The sequence below is a fragment of the Triticum dicoccoides genome, chromosome 7A (genome assembly GCF_002162155.2).
Source record: "Triticum dicoccoides isolate Atlit2015 ecotype Zavitan chromosome 7A, WEW_v2.0, whole genome shotgun sequence".
Lineage (NCBI taxonomy): Eukaryota > Viridiplantae > Streptophyta > Magnoliopsida > Poales > Poaceae > Triticum > Triticum dicoccoides.
The window spans coordinates 70,091,665-70,097,041 of NC_041392.1; positions in this window are offsets into that span (position 1 = coordinate 70,091,665).

A 5,377-nucleotide genomic window follows, 5' to 3' on the forward strand; every position below is an offset into this window, starting at 1 on the left:
GGGACGGGGCGGCGGTGATGACGGGGACGGGGACGACCGGGGCGGCGACGACGGGGACGGGGACGGGGACGGGGCGGCTACGGGGGCGGCGACAAGGGCTATGGAGACGGGGGCGGCGGGCGACGGGGCAGAGGAGAAGAAGCAGATGAGAAACTGAATTTTTTGAAGTGTTTTCTTATATAGGATGGACCTTTAGTACCGGTTGGAGCCACCAACCGGTACTAAAGGCCTGTTTTGGCCAGGCCAAGCGGCGGGAAGCGCGCCCCCTTTAGTACCGGGTGGTGGCTCCAACCGGTACTAAAGCCCCCCCCCTTTAGTACCGGTTGGTGCCACGACCCCGTACTAAAGGGGGTGCGCTGGCGCAGGTGCGGTGCGGCAAGTTTAGTCCCACCTCGCTAGCCGAGGGGCGTCCGCACTGGTTTATAAGCCCCCGTGCGGTAGCTCTCTCGAGCTCCGCTCCAAAGCAGGCCTACTGGGCCTACATGTTCTGTGCTGCCCTGTGGGCCTACTGGGCCTTTGCGGGCCTGCATCCTGGCCCAACAACACGTTGGGTTTCTAGTCATATGCAGGCTGCTCTGGCCCAGTAGGCGGGCTTTTTTCTTTATTTATTTTTGTTTTATTTATTTTTGAGTTGTTTTTTTCTGTATTTAGAGTTTCTTTGTACAAAAAATTACAAACTTTCTGTTAGTGCCCGTAGTTTTCAAATTTGAATAGTTTAAATTTTGAATTATTTGAAATTAGTGTGAATCACTAGTTTGTGAATAACTTAACTTTAAAAATCAGTAAAGGCATGAAAGAATTTGTTTGCACATAAAATTTCTTCGCGTTTCAAATGCCAAAACAGATAACTACCCTAACTATTACAGAGATTCCCTCCTGGGTGTGAAACACAAAAGAAAGTGATGATAGTGAAGCCGATCACATCCCAGATCTTTGGGTGTGAAAATTTTTCTTCGCGTGTGTCCCTTTGCGCCGTAACCATGGAAAATCTTCATCATTTAACGGGTTGCTCGGGTCAATATTCACTGTGAATGGAGCAATTTCATCAAACTTTTCATAATCTTCTGACATGTCTGTCTTGTCATCCACTCCCACGATGTTTATCTTCCCAGAAAGAACTATGTGCCGCTTTGGCTCATCGTACGATGCATTCGCTTCCTTATCTTTTCTTTTTCTCGGCTTGGTAGACATGTCCTTCACATAGAAAACCTGTGCCACATCATTGGCTAGGACGAATGGTTCGTCTGCATATGCAAGATTGTTGAGATCCACTGTTGCCATTCCGTATTGCGGGTCTTTCGTTACCCCGCCTCGTGTCATATTGACCCATTTGCACCGAAACAAAGGGACCTTCAAACCACGTGATAGTCAAGTTCCCATATGTCATGTATATAACCATAATATGTTTCCTTTCCCGTCTTGGTTTCTGCATCAAAGAGGACACCACTGTTTTGGTTGGTGCTCTTCTTATCTTGGGCGATCGTGTAAAATGTATTACCATTTATCTCGTACCCTTTCAAAGTCATTATATTCGAAGATGGTAACTGGGACAGCAAGTACAGGTCATCTTCAATAGAGGCGTCATGCATGGTACGTGTCTGCAACCAGCTGGTGAAACTCCTGGTTTGTTCACGTGTAATCTAGTCATCAGACCGCTCCGGGTGTTTGGAGCGTAGCAAATTCTTGTGTTCATCCATATACGAAGCCACCAAGGCGGAATTCTGTAGAACTGTGTAGTGTGCTTCAGTGAGAGAATGTCCGTCCATACATATTATTTGTTCCCCTCCTAGCGTGCCTTTTCCATCCAGTCTGCCCTTATGCCGCGATTCAGGAACACCAATCGGCTTAAGGTCAAGAATAAAGTCAATACAAAACTCAATGACCTCCTCATTTTCATGGCCCTTGGAGATGCTTCCTTCTGGCCTAGCATGGTTATGAACATATTTCTTTAAGACTCCCATGAACCTCTCAAAGGGGAACATATTGTGTAGAAATACAAGACCCAAAACGTTAATCTCTTCGCATAGGTGAACTAGGACGTGTGTCATGATGTTGAAGAAGGATGGTGGGAACACCAACTTGAAACTGACAAGACATTGCACCAAATCATTCTCTAACCTTGGTATGATTTCTGGATCGATTACCTTCTGAGAGATTGCATTGAGAAATGCACATAGCTTCACAATGGCTAATCGAACGTTTTCCGGTAGAAGCCCCCTCAATGCAACCGGAAGCAGTTGCGTCATAATCACATGGCAGTCATGAAACTTTAGGTTCTGGAACTTTTTCTCTGCCATGTCTATTATTCCCTTTATATTCGATGAGAAGCCAGACGATACCTTAATACTGAGTAGGCATTCAAAGAAGATTTCCTTCTCTTCTTTGGTAAGAGCGTAGCTTGCATGACCCTGATGTATGCCGTCTTTTCCGTGCATACGTTGCTGGTCCTCCCGTGCGTCATGTGTATCTTTTGTCTTCCCATACACGCCCAAGAAGCCAAGCAGGGTCACACAAAGATTCTTCATCACGTGCATCACGTCGATTGCGGAGCGGACCTCTAGGTCTTTCCTATAGGGCAGGTCCCAAAATATAGATTTCTTCTTCCACATGGGTGCACGTCCATCAGCGTCATTCGGAACAGGTTGTCCACCAGGACCCTTTCCAAAGACCACCTTCAAATCCTTGACCATATCATGTACATCAGCACCAGTACGGTGGCGAGGCTTCGTTCGGTGATCTGCCTCACCTTTGAAATGCTTGCCTTTCTTTCTTACGGGATGCCTTCTCGGAAGAAATCAACGATGTCCCAGGTACACATTCTTCTTACAATTAGCCAAATATATACTGTCGGTATCATCCAAACAGTGCGTGCATGCGCGGTATCCCTTGTTTTTTTGTCCTAAAAGGTTACTGAGAGCAGGCCAATCATTGGTGGTCATGAACAAAAACGCCTTTAGGTCAAATTCTTCCCCCATGTGCTCATCCCACGCACGTACACCTGTTCCATTCACAGTTGTAAGAGTTCTTCAACTAATGGCCTTAGGTACACATCAATGTCGTTGCCGGGTTGCTTAGGGCCTTGGATGAGCACTGGCATCATAATGAACTTCCGCTTCATGCACAACCAAGGAGGAAGGTTATACAAACATAGAGTCACAGGCCAGGTGCTATGGTTGCTGCTTTGCTCCCCAAAAGGATTAATGCCATCTGTGCTTAGACCAAAACATACGTTCCTTGCGTCATCTGCAAACTCCTTCCCGTACTTTCTTTCGATTTTTCTCCACTGCGACCCGTCAGCGGGTACTCTCAACTTTCCGTCTTTCTTACGGTCTTCTCTGTGCCATCGAATCGCCTTGGCATGCTCTTTGTTTTGGAACAAACGTTTCAACCGTGGTATTATAGGAGCATACCACATCACCTTGGTAGGAATCTTCTTCCTGGGGCGCTCGCCCTCGACATCACCAGGAGCAAACCGGGCAAGCGTTCAAATCCTCGTACTCACTGCGGTAGAGGATGCAATCATTAGGGCATGCATGTATCTTCTGCACCTCTAACCCTAGAGGGAAGACAGCCTTCTTTGCTTCGTACGTACTCTCGGGCAATTCGTTGTCCTTTGGAAGCATATTCTTTATCATTACCAGCAACTTTCCAAATCCCTTGTCAGATACACCATTCTCTGCCTTCCATTGCAGCAATTCCAGTGTGGTGCCCAGCTTTTTCTTGTCACCTATGCAATTCAGGTACAACAATTTTTTGTGATCCTCTAACATGTGCTGCAACTTCTTCTTCTCCAAATCACTTGCGCAGTTTCTCTTTGCATCGGCAATGGCCTGACCTAGATCATCAACGGGCTCATCTGATGCCTCTTCTTCAGCTTCTTCCCGCATTGCCGACTCAGCTTCTTCCTGCATTACCGGCTCAGCTTCTTCCCCCATTGTTGTATCATCGTATTCTGGGAACCCATGGATAGGATAGCTGTCGTCGTCCTCTTCTTCTTCATTGTCTTCCATCATAACCCCTCTTTCTCCGTGCTTGGTCCAAACATTATAGTGGGGCATGAAACCGGACTCAAACAGGTGGACGTGAATGGTTCCTGACGTAGAGTAATTGTGACCATTCTTACAGCCAGCACATGGACAAGGCATAAAACCATCCGCCCGCTTGTTTGCCTCAGCCGCAAGCAGAAAAGTATGCACGCCATTAATGAACTTGGGAGAGCATCGGTCATCGTACATCCACTGCCAGCTCATCTTCAATACACAGCACCGAAAACACCAAATTAATACAATACATAAAGTTCATACAGAAAGTTCATACACCACTTAAATGCAACAAACAAATAACTCTCTAGCTAAAGCATTTAAATGCAACAACAAATGCGATCAAGATCGCAACTAAGGTAACAATTGATCCAACAGCATAATGATACCAAGCCTCACTATCAATGGCATATTTTCTAATCTTTCTCATCTTCAAGCGCATTTTCTCCATCTTGATCTCGTGATCATCGACGACATCGGCAACATGCAACTCCAATTCCATCTTCTCCCCCTCAATTCTTTTCAATTTTTCTTTCAAATACTCATTTTCTCTTTCAACTAAATTTAACCTCTCGACAATAGGGTCGGTTGGAATTTCCGGTTCACATACCTCCTAGATAAAAATATCAATGTCAACTTGATGGGCATAATTTGTCATAAACACGAAATGCAAGCAATAGTTTTAAAAGAGAATATACCACCCGAATCATAACAAAGGACGAGGGCCGACGGGGACGGATATCAAAACCATGGCACTACGTATTGTTGGGGAACATAGTAATTTTAAAAATTTCGTACGCACAAGCAAGATCATGGTGATGCATAGCAACGAGAGGGGAGAGTATTGTCCACGTACCTTCATAGACCGAAAGAGGAAGCGTTATAACAATGCGGTTGATGTAGTCGTACGTCTTCACGGCCCGACCGATCAAGCACCGAAACTACGGAACCTCCGAGTTCTTGCACACATTCAGCTCGATGACGATCCCCGGACTCCGATCCAGCAAAGTGTCGGGGAAGAGTTCCGTCAGCACGACGGCGTGGTGACGATCTTGATGTTCTACTGTCGCAGGGCTTCGCCTAAGCACCGCTACAATATTATCGAGGATTATGGTGGAGGGGGGCACCGCACACGGCTAAGAGACGATCAACTTGATCAACTTGTGTGTCTTGGGGTGCCCCCTCGCACCCGTATATAAAGGAGCAAGGGAGGAGGCCGGCCGGCCCTTGTAGGGCGCGCTAGGAGGAGGAGTCCTCCTCCTAGTAGGAGTAGGACTCCCCTCTTTCCTACTCCTACTAGGAGGGGGAAAGGAAGGGGGAAAGGGAGAAGGAAAGGG